General features: G+C 44.9%; 1 protein-coding gene across 2 annotated transcripts in view; it reads left to right on the top strand.

Annotated features, from left to right (window-relative positions):
* LOC111138564 (CDK5 regulatory subunit associated protein 1 like 1) overlaps positions 1-16,680 on the top strand; it is a 653,240-nt gene that overhangs the window by 509,419 nt on the left and 127,141 nt on the right. The gene's annotated exons all lie outside the window — the stretch shown is intronic.

Raw genomic sequence — 16,680 nt, 5'->3', positions numbered from 1 at the left:
TTCCATGCCTTTTTCGAGCCCGGCTAGAACCTTGAGAATCGTCATTCTGAACTCTAGATCTGACATATTACCAATGTCTGTATTGATTAGGTCCCTAGCCTTTGGTACTGCCTCTTGTTCTTTTTTTTGTGGTGAATTTTTCCGCCTTGTCATTTTGTCCAGATAAGAGTATATGAAGGAGCAAGTGAAATACTAAAAGTGTGGCAACAACCCCAGGAAAATATGCTTTAGCCATATCAGAAGAGATCCCAAATCGTGAGGGGGGAGAAAGGGGATAAAAAGAGGTTCAGAAAGAAGAAAAAAAAAAAAGAAAAAAAAAGAAAGAAAGAAACAATTAAAAAAAGAAAACCAATAAAGAAAAAATATAAAAAGGAAAAAAAAGAATATATATATTAGATAAACTAGTGAAAAAACGTTGAAAAAGGAAAGGGTAAAAGTTAAAAAAAATTAGCAGAAGAAGAAAAATAAATTGAAAAAGAAAAAAAATTAAATTAACTGCAAGGCTAAAGGATCATGGGGAGAAAGCCATGAGTTCCATGCTTTGCTTTCTCCTCCTTTGGAATTCCGCTGCTCTCCTTGGTATTGAAACTGCACTCCTTGGTAGGTGAACTTGGTCCTGGCTGGGCTTCTTGTTGATCTTCTCAGGGAGGGGCCTGTTGTAGTGATTCTCAAGTGTCTTTGCCCCGGGCGGAGTTGCACCGCCCTTACCAGGGGCCGGGCTGAGTCATCCGCTCGGGTTTGCTTTCGGGAGCTTTTGTTCCCTAAGCGCTTTCCGTAGATTTCCGGAGGGCGGGAATGAAGATGGCGGCCTCCCGGTCTCCGGCCCGGAGGAGCCGAGAGCCCGGGGTCCCACTCCTCAGTGCGCCCTCAGAGAACAGCGCCGATTTACTCCCGTCACCCTGCCTCCGGCCGCGCTCCGAGCTGACCGAGCCTGCGACCGGTTCAAGGTAACCCCAAGCTTAGAGCTCACTCCTCGGCTCTGTCTCTGTAGCCGGCTTCCCTGTTCCAATACCTGTAAGCTCTGTGACACTCAGACACCCCCAATCCTTCTGTGACCCTGCGGGACCTGAGGCCACGCTGACCCTGCGTGGGCTTCACCCCGGTTAAGCCTCTGGAGCGATGTCCCTCAGCGGAACAGCCTTTTAAAAGTCCGGATTTTGTGCTCTGTTGCTCCGCCGCTTGCCGGGAGCCGGCCCCTCCCCCCGCGGTCTGTCTTCCCGTCGCTTTGGATTCACTTCTCCGCCAGTCCTACCTTTCAGAAAGTGGTTGATTTTCTGTTTCTAGAGTTGCTGTTCTTCTTCTCTTTGATCTCCCGTTGGGTTTGTAGGTGTTTGCAATCTTTAGATAAGCTATCTAGCTGATCTCCCGCTACCTGAAGTAGTCTCAGCCTGCTACTTCTCCGCCATCTTGACTCCTCCCCCTCAGCCTTTTTTTCTGTCCGAGCCTTGAGCAGATGAGATGCGGCTCACTCCCATAAGGGAGCACCATCTATCTGCCTTACTCAGTCTACTGGTTTAAATGTTAATCTCATCCAGAAACGTGCTCACAGGTACACCTATTTGGCCAAATGTCTGAGAACCCTCTGGTGGAATCAAATTGACACATAAAATTAACTCCAGGAATATAGAAGGTCCTTGGACAGGAAGCCGCCAGGCACAGTTGAGGGCAAGGTACGGTCTGTGTGTATGAAGAGATCACATGCCCTCCTTGTTCCTTCGTGCAGCTCGGATGCTGGCACTCAAGCACGCCTTTCTCTCCCAGCAAGGATTTGGAAAAGTTTCTTCGGGAAACCTGACCAGTCTGACACTGGAAAGATGTTGGCATCAGACGTCCCAGAATTAAACAGTCCAGCCAGGAACCTCCATAGTAAGGCTCATTCTGACAAGCCCAGCCATCGGCTCAGAACCTTCAGTCAGTGTTTTAGTCCCTCCGTTCATCTCCAGGGGCGGCTGTAACAAAATACCACGGACTTGGTGGCTCACACACCAGAATGTATTTCTCACCATTCTGGAGTGTGAAGATCCAAGATCAAGATGCTGGCAGGGTTGGTTTCTGGTGAAACCCTCCTTCCTGCCTTACGGATGGCCTCCTTTTTGCTGTGTCTATCATGGTCTTTCCTCTCCTGAGTGCCGAGAGGGAGAGAAAGGTCTTGGGTCTCTCTTCCCTTTCTAGTCCCATTACTGGATTTAAGGCCCCACTCTTATGACCTCATTACCTTTAATTACCTCCTCCTCTTTTTTTTTTTTAAGTTGGCTTTTACACTCATAATGTGGGGCTTGAACTCACCACCCTGAGATCAAATTGCATGCTCTACTGACTGAACCAGCCAGGCGCCCTCCCCCCACGAATTAATTACTTCCTCAAAGGCCCTATATGTCGCTTTGAGTGTTAGGGCTTCATCATAGGAATTTTGGGAGAGAAGCAGTTTAATCCGTAACTGTCCTTACCCCCCCTTCCTAAAAAATTATTGTTTGACCGATTGATTAGAGCAAGAGAGCACGAGCGGGGGCAAGAGCAGAGGGAGAGAGAATCTCAAGTAGTCTGAGCACTGAGCCCAGCATGGGGCTTAGTCCCCCAACCCTGAGATCACAACCTGAGCTGAAACCAAGAGTCAGGTGCCTAACTGACGGAGCCCCCCAATCAGGGATCTGCAGATGTCTGAGCAAAGCCACCAACTAATAAGAAGGACAGGACCAAAACAGAGGAGTAGGAAGGGGTGGGGGGAAGAAACAGAACTACTCAGGGAGAAGAAAATTTTAGAAAAATACGTATCTTTGACATTTTCAGAGGAATGCAAAAAGGTATTGTATTCATGACACAGGATCAAGACATGTAAAAAAAAAAAAAACAAGAACAGAAACAATACTTAGAGACTAAAAAAATACTAGGAAAATTAAAGATTCAGAGAAGGTCATGAGATAGAGTAGAGGAACTCTCCAAGAAACAGAACAAAGAGAAGTGAGGTAGAAAATAGTAGAGGAAGAAGGGGAAGCAAAGGACCAATGGCCGAGAGCCCAACACTCAAACAGTGGGAGTTCCAGAAAGAGTGACCAGGGAAGGAAGAAGCTGTCAATGAACTAATTCAAGGGCATTTCCTATGACTGAGGGACATGACAGGCCGGACTGAAAGCGGTCACCCTAGATCCAGCATCATGGACAAGGAGAAATAAACACACGTCAAGACAAGAGAGCTACACCAGTCACATTCGAAGGACCAGGAATCAGAACGGCTTCAAATGTCTTAACGGCACGCAGTTGACAAATGAGTGATGCCTTCTCGATTCTGGGGAAAAAAAGAAAAGTACTTTCCATCTTAGGATTTATTATCCCACCAAAGCATCAATCAGCACATTCCCTGCTCAGGAAACTTCATCAGAACAGGAGAGGACACTCAGCAGGAAGATCTAAGAGAAAGGAAACGGAACACAACGCAGAGAGAAGATCAGAGTCTCCAGGATGACAGTGAACGGAGCCGTTCCTCAGAGCTCTGGAGCAGCCGGACTAAGTCAAAACAGGCTTCAAAGCACTGGGAGAAACTTATTCAGGAAAATGAAAAGGATAAACATTTAGTGGGAATTATATTCTTGAGGAGTGATTTAGGTATGTGGAGGAGAATTTGAGGTTGAATTATTGATACGCACATAGGCAAGCAAATAGAAAATGAGTTTGTTTTTTTTTTTTTTTTAACTCCCAGGGAAATAAAATATACAGGAAAGGACATGTAATCATAGCTCTTAGAGAGCTGAATGGCATGTCTGTGATGTAGTTGTATTGGGAAGTGGAGGTGGGGAACACGGGTGATGGGGTGGGCAGAGGAGGGGGAGGGAAGGGAAGGTCATCTGCTGTATGAGAAAGCCAGTGGAGAGTATCTAGTCCTAAAAAATTCAGAATCACCATGAAGACACATTATTTAGCAATATGGTGACAAATACCAAAAGAATAAACTAAAAGGGCTGAAGGGGAGTGATTTCTAAGGAAGCAGAGAGGGGGAAGGGAAGCTGGGAACTGTTGAGCAGGTTGACCCTTTTAGAATATTTGCACGCATCACTGATTCTAGTAAACAACTGAAAAAAAATAAGCAAATGCCTATTCAGCAGTGGGGGCGGGGGGTGGCTGGTTAGGATGAACGGAGTTACTGAAACTGAGCAACATAAACACCCAAAGGACCCCAAAACAAACACCCAGCCATGCTCTCCAACCTGGAGGTGGGTTGTAGGTACACATGAGTACGGAGAGCAAGGAAGACGCTGGCATTGAACAAGGACATAGAGCAACATCCCCGCAGTTAATAGCCTGATAGCGTCCAACAGTGCTCTGAAATAAAACACAAAAGGAAGGAGTTTACGGTGCTTGGCTCCTGTGATGGAGAAAGCCAGCAGATCCAGGCACCGGGTGAAGGAGGGGGGTTAATTGCTGATCCAAATGCACGGAGCAGACATTCAGGAAATCTTTGAGTACATGAGTGCCTGTCGTTAAAATACAGTTGGGAGCACTCGGAAAATAGAAAAGACTCTATAAATGTCCAAAAACTGTTTAGACTTTGGGATTGATGAAAGCTACTTTAAGTAGAACTCCTCTCTAACCCTCACAGCCCGGTAGTTGATTGAGTTTTTTCCAAGGCACTGTTGTCCTTTTGCAGCCCAAACATGCGCACGTGCTAAGCCTGTAGGCCGTTCTTAAAAACAGCAGCAGGGGCGTCTGGGTGGCTCAGTCGGTTAAGCAACTGCCTGCAGGCTCAGGTCAAGATCTCAGGATCCTGGGATCGAGCCCTGCATCGGGCTCTCCGCTCAGCGGCGAGTCTGCTTCTCCCTCCCCCAATCTCTCTCGCTTTCGCTCGCTCGCTCTCAAATAAATAAAATCTTAAAAAAAAAAAAATGAAAATAAAAAACAACAACAAAAAACCCCATTAGGATCCTCTCCTAATGAAAAAGCAGAAAGCATAGGATACATGCAATAGGTGGACAGTGGGCCCTTTCACTTCTTAGCTCTCTGTCTCTGAAGAGGGGGGAAGACAGGCAGCGGGGCGGGGGGCAGGGGTGGTACCTGAGGCTGAGAGGACAGGCTTGCGCATACCCTGAGGGTGTGCTCACGTGGTGGGCATGCGGCTGCCTAAGGCCAGAGAGAGAGCCTGGCTGACGGGACGGCACTGCTTTAACCCCTCCCTTCCCGCCACCTCCAGAGCCTTGGTGGTGGACAGAGCCCCAGCATCCCGTTCTACCTGTTTTCTCGTGACTTAAAATGGTCAGGCCAGTCATTTGGTACCTACATCGTCTGGGCAGCTTTCCCCTGTTTGTGTGAAAACCTAATTATAGGTTAATTTCATGAAAGCTGTTATACAACATGGATTATAAATAACAAGGGTTGTTCGGGGTGTTGGAATGGGCTCAAGGGAAACCTCATACTTCACATTCCTCTGCCTTGCCCTTGTTCTCATTTCCTAAGGCCTCGGCCAACATCCCTCCCCCGGCACCCGCCCCCTCGCATGCATACCTGTACCCTTCTTTCCTGTGGGCATGGCGCCAGCCTCAGAAATGTTCACCCCCTAGCTCTCTGTGCAGTAACCTTGCTCCATGGGATAGAAAAGAATCCCCCAATTTCTGAAGTGGTGTGAGGACGAGAGAAGGGAGAAGATGGAACTGTATATTAAATTGTCTGCTGGTCATCACATACAGGCTCTGTGATCATAAAGGCCAAAGATTAAAAAAAAAAAAAAAAAGGAAAATGTGTATGTTTAAGAGTCTCATGCTCTACCGACTGAGCTAGCCAGGCGCTAATGTGTATGTTTAATATATGGAACAAAAATCAGTCCATTTTTGACACAGGACTGGAGGAGGAGACAGGTCAAAAAGCCCAGCCACCCCTGAAATGAATTTTAGACTCTTACCAGTGTGATGGGGCAGAGAGAGAGATCGGTGGTAGCGTATCGTTGATAGAAATGATTTTTTTACAGTAGGTGCTAAATTAGATGTAGAAAGTAGGCGAGTCATTGGCCCTACGATGGCGTGTCTGACCCGCCCGCTCCCAGTCGTGGAATCATAATCAAAACGAGTTGTGGGCTTATCTGGAGTGGCAGCAGTCACTGGCCCAGAACAGTTGTCAGGCTTCTCTTCCAATGGGGTGACGCCAGGGGTTATGCGGAGTCATGAAGAAGATGCATTGGTCTTGATCAGTTTTTAGAACTGGATAGCAGCTTATCTGTAGGTCAGAGAAATTTCGTTTCCTTCATTCTTTTTTCATCATTTCTCCCCTGGGAGCTCTGCGGATTAGCTTCTGGAAGCTGATATGAGGCTCAGCACGTTAATAGAGTGCAGACCCGGACAGCCCAACTCTGTATTTCGTGATGTTGGACTCCCAGGTGTGTCCATGGGGAATGTTCGTAAAGGCCCATTACCACCTCCCTGCAAATAAAAGGAAGAGAGACATTTGATGATAATACAGAAGTGCGGAGACCTCCAGGGCACTCATTAGATAAACCCACCTTGTGTGTGTTAGAGACACCTGTAAAATATTACCCTCCCCGAGTCACACCTCTAATCAGGCTTCCTATTTTGGCTTTTTTTTGACTGTACGGTTGGTCCCTACTTAAAATAATTTACAGGTACCAGACATTATTAAGCAGGGAGGAAAAAGTTAAATAAAACCATTTGTCCCCAGCCTCTCCCTAATTTCAGATAACTTAGAACCTAGTAAAACTCCAAAGAAAAAAATACAGTGTAGTTCAGGGAAACAAATTTGTTGCTGGGTTGTGATGGTGGGAGGAGCTCCCAGAGTTTCAACATTGTAACTACTAGTTCTTCTAAAGTATCCTTGTAAGAAAAGTGATCTTGTCTTTTGTAAAAGGAATGTTTTATTAAAAATAACAGGGAAACCTTTTCACAGGGGGGTAATCTTTATACCTATGAATTGGTGTACCAATACTAAAATGATGTGAAAGAACACTTAATAGGAATTAGATTAAAACCTATTTGCTTTGCTTTGTCAGACTACTTAGATCCCCAGTAAGATCGGTTCCATCAGAATACATGGCAAGGGGACCCAGACATCCGTATTATTTCGATCCACAGGCATTTCCACTGTGCAGCTGGGGTCAGAAACCAGTGATTTTGAGCAAGGGTTTGCAAGCTATGTGTAAAGGGCCAGGTGGTCCATGTGCTTGGAGTACAGGTCGCATGGTTTCTGTCATAGCCCTTCTCCCATGCCACCAGACACAGAAGCAGCCATAGACAATGCTTGAGTGGTTGACCGTGTTCCCCTAAAGGTTGGTGGGGATTTGAATTTCATATCATTTTCACATGTCACCAGTACTCTTGTTCTTTGGAGGTTTTCTTTTTTCTTTTTTTTTTTTTTCCAGCTTAAAATTGTAAAAACAAATCACAGACTGTACAAAAATCAGTGGTCAGCTGCATTTTCCATCAGCTCTTGATTTGGACGGTGAAATGTGGACCCAGAGAGGCCAGGAAAGAAAGTAGTACTACAGTAATCCAGATAAGAAGTAAAGTTAGCTCTCTTTTGTGGTCAGTTCAAAGGTCAGAGTGAGGATAAGTGATACTGAGTTGGTATTTATAGCAGCTCCCGTTCTTGTGTGCTGCCTTGAGCCCCAGAGTTCCCGTACAAAGGAACTTTGAATGAACCATTGTGTGGTAGGTAGTGCTTAGTACCCTTTGACTTTGTCTTTCTAACTTTACAGGGATATGTTTTATATTGAAAGGCTGTTTCTCTTCTAACTGCTTGTAATGGCTACTCATTTTAGCAACACCTCCCAGGGGAGAATAGTTCTGTCTCCTTCCTTTCTCCGGTGCTGGGTGATGCCTTTGTCGCCAAAGAATGACCTTTCCTTGCAAACAAATGTTCTCTTTAGAAAATAAGGTGAACTTGATATAAGAAGATATGGCTACTTAACACTTTATATTATCAGCTGAATTAATGCAGAGTTCTCTGTTTATACTTTCCTCCAGCATTGGTAGCCCGGTCAAGGACCTCCAGGACAAATGGTGTCCCTGTGCCTCTAGCACACCCACAATGAAAACGACGCACTGATCACTGTACCTTCAATTCCACTAAGGTTATTTTAGAAACCATAAAGCCAGAGATCAGTGGTACATTTCCACATTTGCCTGGTTGGGGTTTTTTGAATACCGTTAACAATGGGTGAGCAGTCACTCGCCCCTTTGCTAACATCCACTCTGAGAATTCTGTTTTTCATGTCCTCTGACACATGCTTACACGGTGTGCCCCTTTGGAATTTCCATAGATTCCAAACACTAAAGAACCTGAAACGTTCATTGACTTTGCTGTAACTGGAGGCAGAAAAGGAAATTCAAGAGTACGGTCCAAATTGGCACCATTTTATGGTCATGTCCATTACCTTCCAGATCTCACTAGGACAGAAGAGGTGGAAAATGTATATAGACTTAGAGCAACTGATTTTTCTTTATTTTCCCTTCTCTCCTCACAGTACCATTTCTCACCAAACACAAAAATATTACATGTATGCCTTCTGAAGGAAAAGCAGGTGACATTTTGAAGTTTGTCTGTTTTGCTGAGTATTTGAGGTATAGTAAGTGTATTTCACATCACTGATTTTTTCTTTTTTTAACTCATTTCTGAATTTTGAGGTTCCTTGTTTTAGATGCCAGGGACCTGTTCTTTCTTCTTTGATCTTGAATGATTATTATCCTCTAGGGACACCATCCGAATATGTCCAGTATCAAAGTGAGATTGTGATTGAGTGCTGATAATGTCAAGTGCTTTTAATTAAGTTTCTGGTGTTTTATACATTGATAACAAAATAAAGTCCACGTCTGTTCAGTTAGCTCTCCATTAATTTTTCAGAAGTGCTCACTAAGTAAGGAACTAAATACCTAACAGTAGCCTGTGCTCTGCATCCAAAGCCCCAATGTGCCCCAGAGGAATTCCTGCACAGAGTTCATTTTTAAGTCAAGGAAGAGGCTGGGAAATAAGGCAAAGCTGCAGACATAATATGGAGATTAAGAATGAAAATGCTTGATGGTGTTCAGAGCCCAGAACGGCAAAAGCTGAAGGACAGTGGGATCCCACCTGGAAGGCAGAGGCTGGGAGAGACCTCTGGGGTCCTATATTGGCTAGTGCTTCTCCACTTTGGCCACACATTGGAAAACCCAAGAACTTTTCAGTATTACCCTTGTCTGCATCCCACCATGCCAGTTAGCTCCGCATCACTGGGGATTCACACCGGAACACTGGTATATGCTAAAGGTTCCTCATTTTCAACCTCAATGAGGCTTGAGAACCCCTGGCTGGATTCACCTCCCTCAGGTCGCATAGGAGGTCCAGAGCGGATTGCTTGCCCAAGGTCAGAGAGCTGTGATTTGCTGGAATATTAACCCCAACCTTCTCTCGTCTTCTTGCCTCCTTTGTTCTGGAAGCTTTGCCCTGTGATCGCGCCCTCCCGCTTTCATTTAGACCAGCAGGCTCATGACTCCCACATCTGTGGCCCCATCTCTCCTCCAGCGCCCTGTCCTTAGCTGACGTCCTCTCATTATCTCCCCGGTGTCTCGTGGCCAGCCGCTCAAACGCATTCCCTTCAAACCTGAATTCCCCTCCCTAACCTCCTCCTCAAGACTTACTTTTGCCTGGATTCCTTATACTGATACAGGGCACTTCTCTCCCATTGGTTAGCCGAGCCCCAAATCTTAGTCTCCACTGTTCTTCCCTGTACTGTACTCCTTACCTAATGAGTCGCCAAGCGCCATCTGTCCTGCCTCTGCTTTTTGTCAATCTAACCCACCTCCTCTCCTCGCCCTAGCTGAATCTGGGATGGGATGTTGTCCTTTTCTCTAAAGCATGGCCACAGCCTCTCACACTCAGCTTCTAGCCTCGCATGATTGCTCCATCCCTAACACCATGAGGAAGCGCTTTTTGGACCACAGATGGGATCATTTGTCCCGTTCCTTACAGTATGCGCTCTAACCACTTAGCCATCTCTCTGTTTTCACACAGCTACTTCCTTCCTCCCTCTGGGCACCTACACCCAGCCTGCTTTCCTATGGCTTATAAATGGCATCCACTGTCCAGAGACCCAGTTCTTTTATTTCTGCTTTTATCAAAAACTAAACTCTCCGGTATTTTCCCTTTTCAACCAAATGCTGTCACATCACAGACTGAGTTTAATAAGCTCAGCGTCGTCCACCCCTGACTCAGGGAACCTGCTCCTGCAGGAAGTATAATCAAAGATCCCAGGGCAAACATCAGACCTGCCTTATGGTCAGACCACAGTTTGGATAGTTAACACCTTCACTTAACCTCCTAAGGTTTCCTGGCTACTTCATTTCTTATCCCTGGCTTTAGTGCCTCAGTGCTTCTTGCTAAGCCCTGTCCTCACTGCAGTTCTCCTAGTTCCTGACTAGTCCCACCAAGGACCCCTGAAGCCCTGAGTCATTCGTTTTTACCTTGTACCTTTGCTGTGTTGGCCCTTCTGCCTCAGGATGTGGTTCTCTGACTTCCCTGCTAAATGCCTGTCTCTGGCAAGTAGTAACAGACCAGTTCTTGTTCCCTGGTGTTTATTTCCTAGAATTTTGACTCTGGTCTCTTTTTGGAATTTGTTTAGAACCTAACCCTCCTAGATACCCCACCCCCATCATCGATTACCTTGTTGTCTTCAGGGCCCCTGCATGACACAAAGATAACCTGTTCAGAACCTGCATGCCCACTTAATGAGTTGTCTTGGCTTCTTATCTTTTCACTCTTAATTTCCACTGCTATTTGCTAGTCGATTGGTTAACCATTTTCCAGGCTCCCTGCCAACAAGGGGACAAGAATAAGTGGCTTGAAACTCTCTTTTCCTAGCATATCAGTTATACCTTTATATTTAACCCGTGTTAGTGGTTGCCCTAGAGTTTGCAGTATGCTGTTCCAATCAAACCAAGCAAAAAATAAAATAAAATAAATAAATAAAATCTCATGTAACAACTCAACTTTTGGGGTAGTGTGAGTACCTTAACACAATTTTTTTTAAAGATTTCATTTATTTATTAGAGAGAGCACACAACCTGGTGGCGGGGGGGTGCGGGGAGCAGAGGGAGAGAGAAGTAGACTCCCTTCCAAGCAGGGAGCCCGATACAGGGCTCAGTCCCAGGATCCTGGTATCATGACCAGAGCCACCAGGTGCCCCAATGACACAGTTATCTTAATTTCTTTCCCCAACCCTTAGCATCATTGTCATTCATTTCACATAGACATAAACATGCATAGTTGAATATATTTTTGCTGTTACTGTTTTGAATAAGCTGTTATCGGTTAGATCAATTAAGGAAAATAAAAATAAAACTTCTTTTACCTGCAGTTTATTCTTCTCTACATATTCAGTGCTCTTCCTTCTGATCCAGATTTCTGACCTATATAATTTTCCTTCTCTCCAAAGAACTTCTTTTAATATTTCCTGCAAACAAGGCCTGCTGGAAATAAACTCCCTCAGTTGTTTCTCTGAGGAGTTTTTTATCTATTCATTTTGGAAGGCTAATTTTGCAGGGTACAGAATTCTGAGTTGGTGGGTTTTTTTCTCAAAACTTTGAATATTTCTCTTTTTGCCAGCGTGGTTTCTGGGAAATTAGATATGGTTCTTATCTTCGTTCCTCTATAGATAAGGAATTCCATCCCCCTTTGGTTTCTTTCAGGAATTTTTCTTTATCTTTGATTTACTATAATTTGAAAATAATATACCAAAGAATAGGTTTCTTTGGCATTTATTGTGTGTGGTGTTGTCTGAGCTTCCTAGATCTGTGGTTTGGTGTTTGACATTCATTTGGAGAAATTCTCAGTCATTACTGTTTCAAATATTTCATGTTTTTTTTTTTCTTCTTATGATGTCCCCATTATGCATATTTTACACCTTTTGTAGCTGTCCCACAGTCCTTGGATTTTTTTTTTTTTTTTTTTGTCTTTGCTCTCTCATCTTTTTGGTTTTTGAGGATTCTGTTGTTACAATCTTAGAGATTCCTTCCTCAGCCACGTTCAATCTGCTACTTGGCCTATATAGGCATTCTTCATTTGCACTGTAGTATTTATCCCTAGGGTTTTGGGGAGGTTCTTTCTTTGATTTCCATCTCTCTGCTTACATTTTCCATCTATTCTTGCATACTGTCTACATTATCTGTTAGAACCCTCAACATATTTTAAACTCCCAGTCTAAATTCCAGTATTCTGCCATGTCTGGTTCCGAAGCTTGGTCTGTCTCTTCAAATTGTGTTTTTGCCTTTTGTATGTCTTGTAAATTTTCTTGACAGCTAGACATGATGTACTGGGTAAAAGGAACTGGTGCAAATAGGCCTTTAGTAATATGGTGAGGTGTAAGGACAGGAGAAGCATCTTAGAGTCCAATGATGAGATCTCAGTCTTTTAGTGACTCTGCCTCTGGACTATAAACAGGTTTTCTCAGTGTTTTTCCTCCCTTCTTGGGTGAAACAGGATGGCTTAGTGGACTGAAGTTGGGTATTGCCCTTGTCAGGTTAGCTAGTCTCTAATGATACCCCAGGAGATAAGACTCTGGTTAACTAGTTCCCCCCAGAGGGCAGGCCTTGTTGAAAACAGAGTACTCTGGTGTATTTTAAGGTGCCTCTTCTTACCCTTCCTGTGCCTGCAGCCACAGGGGGTTTTCCTCTGATATTTAGTATGAGAACCTGATTGAGCTCTTGGAGGCAAATCTCAGGATATTATAGACCACCCACTCCTGCCTTATGACTGTATTGTCCTGAAGTTCTTTTTTTTTTTTTTCCTTTTTAAGATTATTTATTTACTTATTTGACAGAGATAGAAATCACAAGCAGGCTGAAGTAGGCAGAGAAGCAGGCAGATGGAGAGGGAGAAGCAGGCTCCCCACAGAGCAGAGAGCCCGATGTGGGGCTCGATCTCAGGACCCTGGGATCGTGACCTGAGCTGAAGGCAGAGGCTTAACCCACTGAGCCACCCAGGTGCCCCCTGTCCTGAAGTTCTTAACAGAGTTGTCTGCACTGAGCCTCCAGCAATCCCTCCGTTACCATTCCAGTTTTCCTGCTCATGCTCCAGATGCTCCAGAAGCCACATTCCCCATATTGACTTAGTGGTCTCCCCCAGTCCTGGGGGCATTTTCTGTCTTTCCCTCCCTTCTGCATCCAAAAAAGAGTTGGTTTTTCAGTCTGTTCGCTTGTTACTTGTTAGGCCAGAGCAGTGTCTTCCAAGCTCCTTACACGGGGAACTGGAAACAGGAAGTTAGTATATTGAAACTCAAACCTGCTATTTCAGCTTCTTACCACAAAGTGTCCTGAAACATTTATATTGTATTATCTACAAGTAGAGAATGAGCACAGAAAGCACTGGATTCTTTTGGGTTAAACTGGTGGATATTGTTACGATTTAATCGATTATGTAACCTCACCTTCAAAATTCAGATTTTCATTGCATGCTCTTTCAGATCTAACTCCTTGTATCCATTTGATAAAAATTGAAATGATTCCATTGTCTGGAAACCTGAACTGTTAAAAATGCTCCACTGGGGCCTTTAGTTTTGTTTGGTTTTGTCTGAAAAGGAGTTTAAACTTGGGTCTTAAAGGGGTCATCAGTGTTTTCTGTTCTTGGAGTGTGAAACATAAAAGCAGTTTAGGAAACACCTCTGGGATGGAAATTCTCCAGAATCTCAAAGTTTGACCAGATTTTCAGACTGCCTCATCTTCTAGACCCAGGTACACCCCACACAGACTCATCCCTGAGGCCTGTACCCCAGGGGGTACAGGGAAAGGGACTCGAAGACCCTCGTCTAGCTCCGAGGGAGATGTTTGTCATACTTACTGTACTTGGCCACCCTCGTTTCAAGTTCATCACACACCTTGTTCAACATGTTTACTTTTTAAACACTCAGAGAATTAACAGGTGGTTGCATGACTGAGATGTTTGTTTTAACAGGCTAAAAAGTGGGAGGTAGTTTATATAGACACACACTATGATGCAATAGGAAAGTATCTAATTATTCCATTTTTGGCTCGGCTTTTAGCTTCAGTTAAAACTGCTGATAGCAAGGCTCAACAAGTTTTGTAGCCCAGGACTCTTAGCAGTGTCTGCCTATGAGAGACCGGCTCACTGGCGGTAATGGCCATTCCCTTATACATGAAAGCTTTTCCTTGGCTTTGGCACTAGAGTTTAGGAAAGAATCTCAGCATTTCTGTCACGCGTGGTTCACAGTGTGAATGCAGAAGGCTCTGAAAGTCCCGTATCTATGTCCACATGCTCTGCAAACCAACTCATAATGTTCTCTGTCTGAACATCGAATGCCCAAAAGTAAAATCCTGGTAGCAAGACAGCTAACGGATCTCTGGCCTGGTAGGTTCATTCTGATGCATTCGGGTATAGGTTCTGATCGGTTCTTGCACTGTCTTCATGCAGTGGAAGGAGAGAGGACTTTTGCTGGATGGTGGTTCATTTGGTTTGGGGTCAGGGGACTATTGCCAGAAGTAGACATGGACCAAGATAGCGATTTGAGATCTGGGATGGCTAACTCTTTCTGTAAAGGGCCAGAGAGTAAATACTTTAGAATTAACGGGCCATAGGATCTGTGTGGGAACCCCTCGACTCTGCTGTTCGAGCACAGAAGCGGTCATAGATACACAGAAACAAATGCATGTGGCTGGTGGCTGTGTCTCAGTAAAATGTTACTTACAAAAACAGGCGGAGGGCTAGATTGGCCCATGGACCACCCGTTGTCAAGCCCTATTCTGGATCCCTGAACATATACCACTGAGCTGTATGATTCTGACCTCCCAGGAAAAACAGTTGTAGTTTCCAGTTAACCGAACTAACACATAGAACCTTCAGGATTCCCAGCCAAGACTTCCCCATATTTGTATATATTAAAATTGTTGTCAGAAAGAAGAGCATTTTTTTTCCCTTGCTGGCTTCTTTTGGGTGCTAATCCGAATTGTGTTATTTACTTGTCATTTATACCCCACTTCCTCCCAAAATAATTTGAGGTAGCTTACAGTAAAAAGCATGTATAGGTTTTAGCTGTCAAAACAGAGATATAAAACCACAACCACATGAAAATGTCACACCAAACAACCTCTGAATATTCCGTTTCCACCCGCCAACTCAAGCAGATAGCTCAGCCTTTTTGGGACAAACCAGTCTCTCGGACACCTCCTGAACTGAACACTGATATGTTCTGTGTTTTATCTTTCCTAGCATAATTTCCTTCCTGAAAAAATTTTCACCCCATTTTTTTTTAAAGATTTTATTTATTTATTTAACAGAGATCACAAGTAGGCAGAGAAGCAGGCAGAGAGAGAGGAGGAAGCAGGCTCCCCGCTGAGTGGAGAGCCCCATGCGGGGCTCGATCCCATGACCCTGGAATCATGACCTGAGCTGAAAGCAGAGGCTTTAACCCACTGAGCCACCCAGGCGCCCCCACCCCATGTTTTATAGTGAGTCTTCTACCAAAGGAAATGTTCGTATCCGTCATTTTTCTTCTGATTGAAGTATAACCCAAGAACTCTTATACAGCTAAGGGGGTACATGGAAAGAAAAGAGAAAATCACAAGCTAAGGAAAACTTTGGTGAGCCGGTGACTAGTTCAGAACAGATTTGGGGGCCCCTGGAGAGTCAGGGGACTGTTCCTAGTCAGTCACAGGGCTCAGCCCTGCCCTTGAAGGGAAAAGAAGCCGTACGTTGCTTCAGCGTCAGGATGGTCAGAAGCCCACTTCGGAGGTGGACAGGGGAGGTGAGGGTTTGGGATGGCTGCAGTGGGGGGTGATGTTTAGTGGGTGACGTGGAAACAAAGCCAAGGGACTTGCAGCCCTGCCAGCTGGAATCATTCTGAAATAGGAAAACTGGTCTATGGGGCAACAGGGTGTACAGATGACTCTGATCTCAAATCCGAGCTAATGCGGGATTCAACTGCTTAGCTGAGTGGCTGCCAGAGGTCATGGAGAGCCCAAGGCTGGAGGGTCTGCTAGGATCCCTGGCACTGGGGAGGTGAGACAGATGTGCTCAGGCAGACACTGGAGTTTAAAAGGAGGAAATGCAGAAAGACTTCCCTAGGAAACCTGAATACCAGGCAAGGATCCATTCACAAGTGAAGACAGAAGCCGCTCGGCTACCTGGCAGTTGGATTAGCAACAGCAGAGTGGAGCGAGAAGCAAGATGGGGTTGGTAGTAAGGACAGGAGACCACGCTCGCACCAGCATTGCAGGATACAGTCGTGGGCTAACTCGACGACGTAGAAAAAATCAGTTCTGTAATTGGCACCTGGGAAGATGTTCGATCTCTGTTTTAAAGAGGTTTCATCTGCTCAGTGAATTGAGAAACATCCTAACCTCTACATGGAAAAGAGAAATGAAGAATTTCCAACTTATGCGGCAGTCCCTTCTCTCGTTCACTCTTGCTGGGAAGGCACATCGGGGTAGGGTTTGGAGGGAGGAGGCCGTTCGCCATTATCCATCAAGGTGATCAGCGTGCCGGGCTATCTGACTCTGCGTCTGCACCGGTACAATGTGTTGTTTCTGAGAAAAGTGCACACTGTCACACTGGCAAAGATGTTTGTGCCAAGATGATCATTTTATGAAAAAGTGGAAGTGAAATGCTGAAAAAAATTTCAGATTGCAGTTTTTGGATTTCAGTACCCCGTGTAAGGGATTGCGGATCTGGTTATACAGGTTTTTAAGTTTGGCAAGAACCAGTTGT

This window comes from Enhydra lutris, unplaced genomic scaffold (genome assembly GCF_002288905.1).
Source record: "Enhydra lutris kenyoni isolate GAN:26980312 unplaced genomic scaffold, ASM228890v2 scaffoldscaffold93, whole genome shotgun sequence".
NCBI classification, from domain to species: domain Eukaryota; kingdom Metazoa; phylum Chordata; class Mammalia; order Carnivora; family Mustelidae; genus Enhydra; species Enhydra lutris.
The sequence above is the reverse complement of the archived record's forward strand: the minus strand, read 5'-3'. Positions and strand labels throughout refer to the sequence as shown.